Here is a 13732-nt window from a genome sequence, read left to right as displayed (position 1 = left end):
TTATTATAAAGCTACCAGTTCCCCTTCCATGATAACCCATTAATCCATACATGGATTAAACCATTCATGAGGACAGAACCCCCGTGATCCAATTACCCCTTAAAGGCTCCACCTCTCAACACTGCCAAATTAGGGACTAAATTTCAGCATGAATTTTGGAGGGGACAAATATTCAAACCATATAATAGTGCTTAAGGATATTCTTATTATTCAGGTCTATGTATCTATATATATTTACATATATCCAAAAATATGGACACTTCCTTCTTGGCATAAATGTGTAAATAGAATGGTTTTTTAAAATGTCGAAGTCTAAGAAAAAGACTTTAAAAATTTTTGAAAAAAAAGTTGAAAAAGTGATTTATTTTTTATTTATTTATTTTTTTTGAGACGGAGTCTTGCTGTCTCGCCCAGGCTGGAGTGCAGTGGCGCAGTCTTGGCTCACTGCAACCTCTGCCTCCTGTGTTCAAGTGATTCTTCTGCCTCAGCCTCCCGAGTAGCTGGGACTGCAGGTGTGCGCCACCATGCCCGGGATTTCACCATACTGGCCAGGCTGGTTTCGAACTCCTGACCTCATGATCCACCCGCCTCAGCCTCCCAAAGTGCTGGGGTTATAGGCATGAACCACTGCACCCAGACTTTTTTTTTTTTCTTTTTTCTTTTTTTTTTTTCTTGAGACAGAATCTTGCTCTGTCACCAAGGCTGGAGTGCAGTGTGCAATGGTGCAATCTCAGCTCACTGTAACCTCTGCCTCCCAGGTTCAAGCAATTCTCCTGCCCCAGCCTCCTGATTAGCTGGGATTACAGGTGCTCAGCACCATGCCCGGCTAATTTTTGTATTTTTAGTAGAAACAGGGTTTCACCATGTTGGCCAGGCTGGTCTTGAACTCCTGACCTCAGGTGATCTGCCCGCCTTGGCCTTCCAAAGTGCTGGGATTACAGCACTGGGTGTGAGCCACCACGCCCAGCCCAAAGTAGTTTTTAAATGACAAAATCTTTTGAACACCTCAGACTTTTTAAATAGTAGCAAAATAAACCCAAATAGGATTACTTTGAAACCTATGCCTATACTTAAATCTACTGTAAAATATAATATCATAGTTTTAATTCATTTAAAAAATTATTCCTATACTTTTTCCCAGGGCTCTAGTTTTACTTATTTGATACCTTCCAATAGTTGTAGTAATACTTACTTTTGGTGCCTCCTTGGGCTTGTGGTAGTCTCACCAGACCACAAAGTGAAACATTACTGTTAGGGTTATGGGATCTGGGTTATCAACTGATTTTTGGTCAGATAATGATATTTGTTTGCTATTCCTGAAGTGATTTAAACTCAAGCTGCTGGTCATTAGGCATTCTTTTTAAATTTAAATCTCATGTATTATATCGATAAGTTTACTCCTTTTATATAATATAAAAAATTTTACAACAATGTCACCCACAGAAATGATGTATTCTTTCATTCTCTCTGATCAAAATTACATAACTCATATTCTGTTATTAGGATATATCGACCTAATCTGTTAGTGTAAACTTTATATGTGCCTTATTTTACAACTATCAATGGTAGGCCCATTTAGAAATTTAATCTTCAAGGAAATAAGAAATCAAGTCTGAGCAGTTAATTCATCCTTTTTAGGACATCTGACTATATCACCATTCTGCAACATACTGCTAATACCCTTTCTTTCCTTTTTACTTGCTACCACCACTGTTGATTAGTCTTCCTATTTTTGGTGCTACTTTTTCTGGGATATTTGACTTACAGTTCTCAATAATTTTCTTTACTTACACAAGTAAAACAAATACCTATTTATACTTTACACACAGACATATACTTAGAAGAAACAAATTATCCAGGTATATTAGCACACCACTACTTATTGGAAGCCATAAAAATTAAACAAAATCTATGATATTTACTTCTTTAATGTAACAACTACTTGTTCATACTTTATATTTTCACTCTTGAGTACCATTATGAACTCATAGCATTTCAAAATATTTATATATTTACTTAGCAATAATTAGTATTGATGCTCTAATTATTACAACTTAGCCACTTCAAGCTAGTACCTTTGGTTTTGTTTTGACTGTTTCTTTGTTTTCTGGTACAGTAGGATGTGCCAGGCCCATCCTTAACTTTTTCTTCCTTTAACATATGGAATCAGCTGAACTTTAAGGAGACTTACTTTGAGAGGCTCCTTACTTTAAGGAGACTCCTTTGAGAGGCTAATACAGTAGTATTAAAGAACCAAGTTGGGTGGTGAGGGTATGTAAGTTGTGCTACTGCTATTTTGCCCCCCCTTCTTTTTTTTTTTTTGAAGAGATGGGGTCTTGCTCTGTCACCCAGGCTGGAGTGCAGTGGCACAATCAGAGCTCACAGCAGCCTTGAGCTCCTGGCCTCAAGCAATCCTCCCACTTCAGCCTTCTGAGTAGCTAGCCTATTTTGCCACTTTTTGTTGTGAGAGGTATGAAGAAAATGTGTCATTAATTCATTTTGATCTTTCAGTTTAACAAATCAGGTTGTCATAAAATATAAGATTTATCAACCGCTAAGACTTTCTATAAAAATAACATTTCAAATTATATCCATTCTTGCCCTCTCCAATATATTCTCCACATTAAATCAGATTTTTTTTTAATTCAGGGTTGATCCTTCCTGTCTCCCACTTAAAAACTTTCAGTAGCTTTCCACTGAATTTAAGATAAAAGTCTAAAATTATATTATCAGCTGGCCCCTGCCTACTTCTCTAAGACGTCTATCAGTCTCTCTCTCATTCATTAATCCTTCCAACACTGGCTTTCTTTCAGACCTCAAATGCATGAAACTAGGTATTTGGTTCAGTTCTCTAGGAGTTCTTGGGCCAGAAGAAAGTGCTAGAGTAAACAACATAGTAATACAGCATCTTCCTCTTTGTATCTGTAACACCTAGGACAGTGCCTGTAACATGGTTAGCAGTCAACTTGCTGCTTCCTTTTCTTTTTGGTTTTGTTTTTTGTTTTTTGAGACAGGGTCTTACTCTGTTGTACAGGCTGGAGTGCAGTGGTGCAATCATGGGTGACTACAGCCTTGACCTCCTGGGCTCAAGCAATCCTCCCGCCTCAGCCTCCTGAGTAGCTGGGACCACAGGTGTGCTCCACCACATCTGGCTAATTTTTGTATTTTCAGCAGAGATGGGGTTTCACCATGTTGCCCAGGCTGGTCTTGAACTCCTGGGCTCAAGTGATTTGCCCACCTTGGCTTCCCAAAGTGCTGGGATTACAGGCATGATCCGCCATGCCTGGCCACTCTTTTTTCTTAACTAAATAAAAGCAGATCATATTTACATTTTTTAAAAAACAACACAAAAATGAATTAATGTATACATTGAAATTATGGTTGCAAAACAGACTGATTAGTGTCTAGGTCAAAATGAAATTCCTCAGCACTGTAAGACAGGGTGAGAAAAACAAACACACAAAAAGAAGAAATTCCAGCCAGGCATGGTGGCTCACGCCTGTAATCCTAGCACTCTGGGAGGCTGAGGCGGGTGGATCACTTAAGGTCAGGAGTTTGAGACCAGCCTGGCCAACATAGTGAAACCCCGTCTCTACTAAAAATATAAAAATTAGCCAGGTGTGGTGGTGCACGCCTGTAATCCCAGCTGCTTGGGAGGCTGAGGCAGGAGAATCCCTTGAACTCGGGAGGCAGAGGTTGCAGTAAGCTGAGATCACGTCACTGCACTCCAGCCTGGCGACAGAGTGAGACTGTCTCAAAAAAAAAAGAAATTCCAGGAACTTAACAAAAGATGGTGGCAGCATACAGGGGAAACACAGGCCAGAAAAGAATCCTGAAGAGATGAGTTTGAAGACATTTCCACCTGAGAAAAACTATGCATTCTGCTACTTCAAGTTAGCTAAGGGGTTTATCTGTACTTAGATATATATCCCAACAAAAATAACTAACTATAATATCTAATGAGTGGCTAAAGTACATGACTACATGCTGAATTATAACCCTTTAAAAATCATTAAAAGAATGGAGAGCTCAAAAATAAACCCTTGCAATTATGGCCAAATGATTTTCAACAAGAGTGCCAAGACTACCTGGGTAAAGGACAGTCTCTTTAACAGATGGTGTTAGGAAAACTGGACACCCACATGCAGAACAACGAAGCTGGACCCTTACTTATACCATATACAAAAATTAACTCAAAATAGATCAAAGACCTAAATGTAAGATGTAAAACTGTAAAACTCCTAGAATAAAACATAGGGTAAAGCTTCAGGCCATTGGATTTGGCATTGATTTCTTGGATATAACACTAAAAGCACAGGCAACAAAAGCAAGAACAGACAAATGGTACTATATCAAAGGCAAACACTTCTGAACATCAAAAGAAACAAAAGAATGAAAAGGCAATATGTGGAATGGGAGAAAATATTTGCAAATCATATCTGATGAGGAGTTAATATCCAGAATATATAAGAATAATCTATAACCTAACAACAACAAAAAATAGTAATTCAGGCTGGGCGTGGTGGCTCATGCCTGTAATCCCAACACTTTGAGAGGCCGAGGCCGGTGGATCACCCGAGGTCAAGTATTCAAGACCAGCCTGGCTAACATGGTGAAACCCCATCTCCACTAAAAATACAAAAATTAGCTTGGCGTGGCAGTGTGCACCTGTAATTCCAGCTACTCAGGAGGCTGAGGCAGGAGAATTGCTTGAACCCAGGAGGTGGAGGTTGCAGTGAGTCGAGTTCGCACCATTGCACTCCAGCCTGGGCGGCAAGAGTGAAACTCCATCTCAAAAAATAATAATAATAATTCAATTGAAAAATGGACAAAGGACTTGAATAGACAATTCTACACAGATATGCAAATGGCCAACAAATGCCTGAAAAGATGTTAGGCAGGAAGGGTAGCTCTTGGCCACTTGTTCCTTCCAGTCATCCTGGAGGGCCTTGCAGTAATCACTTTCATTAGAGATGCGGAACTCTACTTCCTAATGCCTACACCTGGAAGGACTGGTTCCAAATATAAACTCTTTGTATAAATAAGAAACCTAGCAAAGTCATTTTATCCTCCATGCATGTGGGAGAAGAATAAAGTTCTGTCACATAAGAAAACACATCTCTATTTAAATATAACTATAACTACCAGGGCAACACAGTATTAGGTAAGATAACTGTTATCCTTTTTTGTTGTTGTTGTTGTTGTTGTTGAGATGGAGTCTCGCTCTGTCGCCCAGGCTGGAGTGCAGTGGCACAATCTCCGCTCACTGCAAGCTCCGCCCCCCAGGTTCATGCCATTCTCCTGCCTCAGCCTCCCGAGTAGCTGGGACTACAGGCGCCCATCACCACGCCCGGCTAATTTTTTGTATTTTTAGTAGAGACGGGGTTTCACTGCGTTTGCCAGGATGGTCTCGATCTCCTGACCTCATGGTCCACCCCCCTCAGCCTCCCAAAGTGCTGGGATTATAGGCGTGAGCCACTGTGCCTGGCCAATAACTGTTATTCTTTTTATTTGGTTGTTTGTTTTAGGAGACAGGGTCTCACTATGTTGCCCAGGCTGGCCTCAAACTCCTGAGCTCAAGAGATCCTCCAGCCTCAGCCTCCCAAATAGCTGGGACTATAGGCACATGCCACTGTACCCAGCCTATTCCTTTGTTAAATAAATGAATTACAGACATTATATAAATTAAAGGTTATTTTCCAGATATAGTAATATCCAAAGTCCAATGATTTAAAAGATTCCTTTGTTAAAAATAACATAGGCAACTTTTCAGTCGGGTGCTAAGTCGTTTTTCACATCATGTCTGGTGGCTCCGTAGATTTATAACAGCAGAGAACATGGAGACCCAGAGAGAATGGACCCTGATGGTGTCATCGAGAGCAACTAGAAGGAGGTTGTTGATAACTCTGATGATACAAACTTTAAAAAGTCTCTTCTTTGGGGTATCTATGCTTATGATTTCAGAAGCCTTCCGCTTTTCAGCAGAGAACTATTATTCCCTGTATTAAAGATCCAAAAGGTGGCCGGGTGCAGTGGCTCATGCCTGTAATCCCAGCACTTTGGGAGGCCAAGGCGGGTAGATTACCTGAGGTCAGGAGTTCGAGACCAGCCTGGCCAACATGGTGAAACCCTGTCTCTACTAAAAATACAAAAATTAGCTGGGCATGTTGGCACATACCTGTAATCCCAGCTACTCAGGAGGCTGAGGCAGGAGAATCATCACTTGAACCTGGGAGGCGGAGGTTGCAGTGAGCCGAGATCGCACCATTGCACTCCATCCAGCCTGGGTGACAAGAGCAAAACTACATCGCAAAAACAAAACAAAACAAAAAATACCCAAAAGGTGATTCTGGCACTTGGAGATTATATGGGAGCAACCTGTCATGCCTGCATTGGTGGAACAAATGTTCAAAATGAATGCAAAAACTGCAGGCTGAAGTACCACATATTGTTGCTACACCAGGGAGAATGTGTGATATGTTAAACAAAAGATACCTTTTTCCAAAATGGATCAAAATGTTTGTTTTGGATGAAGTAGATGAAATGTTCAGCCAAGGGTTTAAGGATCAAATCTATGAGATTTTCCAAAAATTAAATACAAGTATTTAGGTTGTGTTGCTTTCTGCCATGATGCCAACTGATGTGTTGGAAGTGACCAAAAAATTCACTAAAGATCCTATTCAAATTCTGGTGAAAAAGGAAGACTTGAACCTTGAAGGAATCAAACAGTTTTATATCAATGTTGAGCAGGAGGAATGGAAGTTGGATATACTTTGTGACTTGTACAAGACACCATTAAACAGGCTGTTATTTTTCTCAATACAAGGTGCAAGGTGGACTGGCTGACTGAGAAAATACATGCCAGGGACGTCACAGTTTTTGCTCTGCATGGCGACATGGACCAGAAGGAGAGAGATACTATCATGAGGGAATTCTGATCAGGGTCAAGCCCTGTTCTGATCACTATTTACTTGTTGGCACGTGGGACTCATGTCCAACAAGTGTCTTCGGTTATAAACTATGATCTACCTAGCAGTCATGAAAACTGTATTCGCAGAATTGGCAGAGGGGTCAATTTGGTAGAAAAGGTGTGGCTAAAAACTTTGTTACTGAGGAAGGCAAGAGGATTCTTCGTGACACTGAGATTTTTATGCAATACTACAGTGAAGGAAATGCCCATAAATGTAGCTGACCGTATTTAATTCCTGGGATGACAGAGTTTTGGATGCAGTGCTCCCTGTTGTTGAACAGACAATTACAATGTGCATTGTGCTTCTTTCTTTGGGAATATATGAATCTTGTCTCAATTCTCATAACAGATCAGAAATACAGATTTTGATAGCAAAGCAACATTAGTCGTGAGCTCTTGTGAGGAAAATCATTGGCTTTATCCTCTTTAAACTGTTAGGATAGGTATAAAAGATGAGTTCTAAAATTTTTCTTTCTTAGAAATTTATTTCCTAGTTCTGTAGAAATGGTAGTATTAGATGTTCTGTATTATTTAATAATGTATCTGGGGACTAAAAGATATAAGTGCTGTATAAAATCAGCCAATTACATTAAAGTAGCATACCTGCCCTTATTGTGTTTGTCATTAGCCTGAGTAGGAAGGCCTTTAAAATTGATTTTTTAGAAAGCATTTGAATGCATTTTATTTGGTATTGTATTTATGCAATCAAATATTTAATTAGTGCTAAGTGTCAACTGGACCCTATGGCTAAGCCCCAGCAAGCAATCATATCCTAAATGGGGTTAAATTCCCAGTAAAATTGCCATATTGCACATGTCTTAATGAAATTTTAGTGTTAAATAAACTGTATATTCACTTAAAAAAAAAAAAAAAAGGAAATAGCAGCCAGGCACGGTGGCTCACACCTGTAATCCCAGCACTTTGGGAGGGTGAGATGGGCAGATAACCTGAGGTCAGGAGTTTTAGACCAGTCTGGCCAACATGGTGAAACCCCGTCTCTACTAAAAATACAAAAATTAGCCAGGCATGTTGGCACACACCTGTAATCCCAGCTACTGGGGAGGCTGAGACAGGAGAGTCACTTGAACCCTGGAGGTAGAGATTGCAGTGAGCCAAGATCATGCTACTGCACTCCAGCCGGGGCGACAGAGCGAGACTCTGTCTCAAAAACAAAAAGAAAGAAATAACATTTACAAAGACAACTTTATGGTGTAGAATACTATCTTATTTTTTGCTGCAGCTTTAGGGGAAATGGGAATATTTTTCCTTCTTATCTAGCTAAAATTTCTTTTAATAGCAGTTATAAAGGCCTATAGTTGTTAGAAATTCCTATTTATTTTTCAACACAAAGAATTCCATTAGTTACCACTGACTAAAAATATAATTGGTTATTAGTATAAATGGAATAATACGATAGCAGAATAACATAATGGAATGTTGGGTATACATTCCATATGTTTGATAGCTTTTTTTTTTGTTACCCAGGCTGCAGTGCAATGGCGTGATCTCTGCTCACTGCAACCTCTGCCTCCCAGGTTCAAGGGATTCGCCTTCCTCAGCCTCCCAAGTAGCTGGGATTACAGGTGTGAGCCACCACGCCTGGCTAATTTTTAGACATATTGGATCTCCAAACCGATTCCCTCCCTCCCTCCCTCCCTCCCAACCGCCTTTCATCCCTTCCCTCTTCCTTTTTTTGTTTTTTCTTTTTGTTTGTTTGTTTGTTTGAGACAGGGCCTCGCTTTGTCACCCAGACTGGAGTACAGTGGTGCAATCTCAGCTCATTACAGCCTTGATCTCCTGGGCTCAGGTGATCCTCCCACCTCAGCCTCCCGAGTAGCTGGGACTACTGGTGTGCACCACCTCATCTGGCTAATTTTGTATTTTTTGTAGAGACAGGATTTTGCCTTTTGCCCAGGCTGAGCTTGTCTCATCTCTTACCATCTCCATCCCAGTGCCACCTGCCATGGTCAAGGATCTTATCTGTTTACCAACTCTTGCATAAGAGAAGTTTACTTCTTTTTATGTAAAAGAAGTCTGGAGGAAGGCAATGTAGAGTGGCAGCATGGTGTTTTCAGGGACTGAGACACTTCATCCTTCTGCCATATCATGTTAGCCCACGATGTTTTTTCTGAAGTTTTCTTCATGGTTCAAGATAGCTGATAGAGCTCCAAACATGATATTCGCTTTCCACGTAGCAGAAAGGAGGAAAGACAGAAGGGCCAAATGGTATCCCTTGCAGTCACACCAGTTCCCTTTAAACAGCCTTCCCAGAGTCCCACAGAATAATTCTGCTCATATTGCATTGACTATCTTTGGCTGCAAGGTAACTGGGAGATGCAGTCTTTGAGGTGGATATGTTGTTTTCATGAATAAAATTGGGATGATTTTACTAGAAAAGAAGGAGAGAATGGATATTGAGGGGCATCTAGCATTCTCTACCATGTATGTATATGGTTTTTATGAAATTATACATTTTGTAATCTCTTAATACTTAATCTTTTATTGTGGACATCTTCTATTTTTCTCAATATTAACTTAAGGACTTTATTCCATTGCATGAATATATCACTATTTAAGGAACTCATCCCCAAATCCTCTATTTTGAAACAGTTGGGCTAGTTTCTATTTTTGGCAATTATAAACAATTCTGTGCTCATAATTTTTTTTTTTTTTTGAGATAGGGTCTCACTCTGTTGCCCAGGCTGAAGTGCAGTGGCACCGTCATGGCTCACTGCAACTTCTGCCTCCAGGGCTCAAGTGATTCTTCCATTTCAGCCTCCTGAGTAGCTGGGACTATAGGTGCATGCCACCATACCTGGCTAATTTTTGTACTTTTTTGCAGAAACCAAGTTTCACCATGTTGCACAGGCTGGTGTTAAACTCCTGGGCTCAAGCAATCCACTTGTCTCAGCCTCCCAAAGTGCAGAGATTACAGGAATGAACCACCGTGCCCCACCAATCATAATTCTTATAGCTAAATCTTACAGGTCATATCCTTAAAGAAAATCCCTACAAATGAAACCACTGAATCAAAGAAAATGTTTATTTTAAAGCTCCTAATACATATTTCCAAAATGTCTTCCAGTAAGATTTTCCCACCAGCCTTGTTTAAAAGTGCCATGGGTTTATTTTTTTAACTATTATTATTATTTTTTTTGTGTGACAGAGTCTTGCTCTGTTGCCCAGGCTGGAGTGCAGTGGTGTAATCTTAGCTCACTGCAACCTCCACCCCACAGGTTCAAGCAATTCTCCTGTCTCAGCCTCCCAGGTAGCTGGGATTACAGGCACATGCCATCACGCCTGGCTAATTTTTGTATTTTTAGTAGAGACGGGGTTTTACCATGTTGGCCAGGCTGGTCTCAAACTCCTGACCTCAAGTGATCTGCCTGCCTCAGCCTCCCAAAGTGCTGGGATTACAGGCATGAGCCATGGGCCCAGCTGCCATGGGTTTATTCTATTTTCCTAATAAAAAAAAAATACTTAAGGCACAAAAAAATGTAAAGAGCAATACAAAGTGTAAATTGGTTATATTTAACATTTGGTTAAACTGAGTTCCATTTTTTAAAATTTTATTTCTCAGATTGGATTGACTTTCTCCAGAGTAAACCCACTGAAACAAATGAGTCATCACATATTTACTGAATGCCTAGGAAGGAAGAGAAATTTGAATATTAATAAGATAAGATCCCTGCCCATAAGGAGCATATATTTTGGGCAATGATGGAGTTACTGAAATAAGGATATAACCTCGTGAGATATCTTAAGATGTAATTATAGATGTGATTATTCTTTTTTTTTTTTTTTTTTTTTTTGAGACAAGAGTCTCGCTCTGACGCCCAGGCTGGAGTGCAGTGGTGCAATCTCAGCTCACTGCAAGCTCTGCCTCCTGGGTTCACGCCATTCTCCTGCCTCAGCCTCCCAAAGTGCTGGGACTACAGGCACCCGCCACCATGCCTGGCTAATTTTTTTTTTTTTTTTTTTTTCAGTAGAGACAGTTTCACCCTATTAGCCAGGATGGTCTCAATCTCCTGACCTTGTGATCCGCCTGCCTCAGCCTCCCAAAGTGCTGGGATTACAGGTGTGAGCCACCCGTCTGGCCAATTATTCTTAGTTTTTAAAAAACTTGTTGTATAGCTTGTTATAGTTTAGATATTTGTCCTTGCCTAAATCTCATGTAGAATTATAATCCCTAGTGCTGGAGGTGGGGCCTGGTGGGAGGTGTCTGAGTCATGGGGACAAATCCCTCATGACTTGGTACGATCTTTGCAATAGTGAATGAGTTCTCATGAGATCTAGTCATTTAGAAGTGTGCGGCACCTCTCCACACACACACTCTATCTTTCTTCTGCTCTGGTCATGTGATATGCCTACTCCTCCTTCACTTTTTACCATAAGTTAAAGCTTCCTGCAGCCTCCCTCAAAGCAGATGTTAGCACTATTAGCACTATGCTTCCTGTACAACCTGCAGAGCCATAAGCCAATTAAACCTCTTTTCCTATAAATTACCCAGTCTCAGGTTTTTGTTTTTTGTTTTTGTTTTTTTGGGTTTTTTTGAGACGGAGTCTCACTCTGTTGCCCAGGCTGGAGTGCAGTGGTGTAATCTAGACTCACCACAACCTCCGCCTCCCAGATTCAAGCGATTCTCCTGCCTTAGCCTCCTGAGTAGCTGGGACTACAGGTGTGCACCACCGTGCCCGGCTAATTTTTGTATTTTTAGTAGAGACGAGGGTTCACTGTGTTGGCCAGGCTGGTCTTGAACTCCTGACCTCGTGATCCGCCCGCCTCAGCCTCCCAAAGTGCTGGGATTATAGGTGTGAGCCACCGCACCTGGCTAGGTATTTATTTATAGCAACGCAAGAATGACTTCATACAGAACACTGGTACCAAGGAATGGGGTATTGCTATAAGGATACCTGACAATGCGGAAGTGACTTTGAAACTGGGTAATGGGCAGAGGTTGAAAGACTGGAGGGCTCAGAAGACAACAGGAAGAGGGAAAGTTTAGAATTTCTTAGAGACCAGTTAAATGGTTGTGGCCAAAATGCTAATAGTGAAATGGACAATAAAGTCCAGGCTGACAAGGTCTCAGAAGGAAATGAGGAACTTACTGGGAACTGGAGGAAAGGGCATGTGTGTTATGCCTTAGCAAGGAACTTGGCTGTATTATGTCCATGCCCTAGAGATCTGTGGAATTTTGATCTTGAGAGTCATGATGTAGGGTATTGGGTAGCAGAAATTTCTAAGTAGCAGAGTGTGCAAGAAGTAACATGGCAGCTTCTAACACCTATGCTCAGATGTGGGAGCAAAGAAATGACTTAAAGTTGGAATTTATATTTAAAAGGGGAGCAGAGCATAAAAGCTTGGAAAATTTGCAGCCTAGCCACATGACAAAGAAAGAAAAAGCTTTTTGGGAAGAGGAACTCAAGCAGGCTGTGGAGCAACCACTTGATAGAGATATTTGCATAACTAAAAAGCAGCCAAGTGCTAATAGCCAAGACAATGGGAAAAAGGCATTTCGGAGACCTTCACAGCAGCCCCTCCCATCACAGGCCCGGAGGCCTAGGAGGGAAGAATGGTTCTGTGGGGCAGACCCAGGACCTTGTTGCCTTGAGCAGCCTTGTGACACTGCTTTTTGCTGGGGCTCAGCGGGGCCCAGTTACAGCTTGACTTGCCGCTTTAGAGAATCTAAGATGTCCTGATCTCAAGTGATCCATGGTGAAACCTTGTCTCTACTAAAAATACGAAAATTAGCCAGGTGTGGTGGCGGACGCCTATAATCCCAGCTACTTGGGAGGCTGAGGCATGAGAATCCCTTGAGCTTGGGAGGTGGAGGTTGCAGTGAGCTGAGATCACGCCACTGCAGTCCAGTTTGGGTGATACAGCAAGACTCTGTCTCAAACAAACAAACAAACAAACAAACAAATGTTGCAAGCAAGCTGTAAGCCTTGGCAGCTTCCATGTGGTGTTAAGCTTGTGGGCACACAGAGGGCAAAGAGTGAAGGCTTGGCACTATCTGTGTAGATTTCAGAGGATGTAAGAGAAAGCCTGGGTGCCCAGGCAGAAGCCTGATGCAGGGGTGGAGTCCTCACAGAGAATCTCTACTGGGCAGTGCAGAGGAGAAATAGGGGGTTGGAGGCCCCACACACAATTCCCACTGGGGCACTGCCTAGTGGAGCTGTGGGAAGGGGGTCACCATCTTCCAGACCCCAGAATGATAGATTCACCTTGCACCCTGTACCTAGAAAGCTGCAGGCATTCAGGCCAGGTGCAGTGGCTCACGCCTGTAATCCCAGCACTTTGGGAGGCCAAGGTGGGCAGATCACTAGAGGCCAGGAGTTCGAGACCAGCCTGGCCAACATGGTGAAACCCCATCTCTACTAAAAATACAAAAATTAGCTGAGTGTAGTGGTGCTCGCCTGTAATCCCAACTATTCAGGAGGCTGAGGCAGGAGAACTGCTTGAACCTGGGAGGCAGAGGTTGCAGTGGGCCGAGACCCCACCACTACACTCCAGCCTGGGCGACAGAACGAGACTCTGTCTCTCAAAAAAGAAAAAAAAAAAAAAAGAAAAAAGAAAGCTGCAGGCATTCAACTCCACCCATGAGAGCAACCTTGGGAGCTGAACCCTGCAAAGCCACAGGGGTAGAGCTGCCCAAGGTCTTGGAAGCCTACCGCTTGCACCTTGTTGTGGGACATCAAGGGGTTCTAAGAGTTAATGACTCCCCTACTGGGTTTTGAACTTGCATGGGATCTGTAGCCCCTC

At 41.8% G+C, this 13732-nt stretch overlaps 1 protein-coding gene and 1 pseudogene across 4 annotated transcripts in view; both read left to right on the top strand.

The window, feature by feature from the left end:
• FAM149B1 (family with sequence similarity 149 member B1) overlaps positions 1–13732 on the top strand; it is a 75993-nt gene that overhangs the window by 25880 nt on the left and 36381 nt on the right. The window lies entirely within an intron of this gene.
• Positions 5419–7746, top strand: LOC109028440 (eukaryotic initiation factor 4A-II-like; annotated as a pseudogene).

This window comes from Gorilla gorilla, chromosome 8, assembly GCF_029281585.2.
Source record: "Gorilla gorilla gorilla isolate KB3781 chromosome 8, NHGRI_mGorGor1-v2.1_pri, whole genome shotgun sequence".
In the NCBI taxonomy this organism is placed as follows: Eukaryota; Metazoa; Chordata; class Mammalia; order Primates; family Hominidae; genus Gorilla; species Gorilla gorilla.
This window is presented reverse-complemented; position numbering and strand designations above follow the sequence as displayed.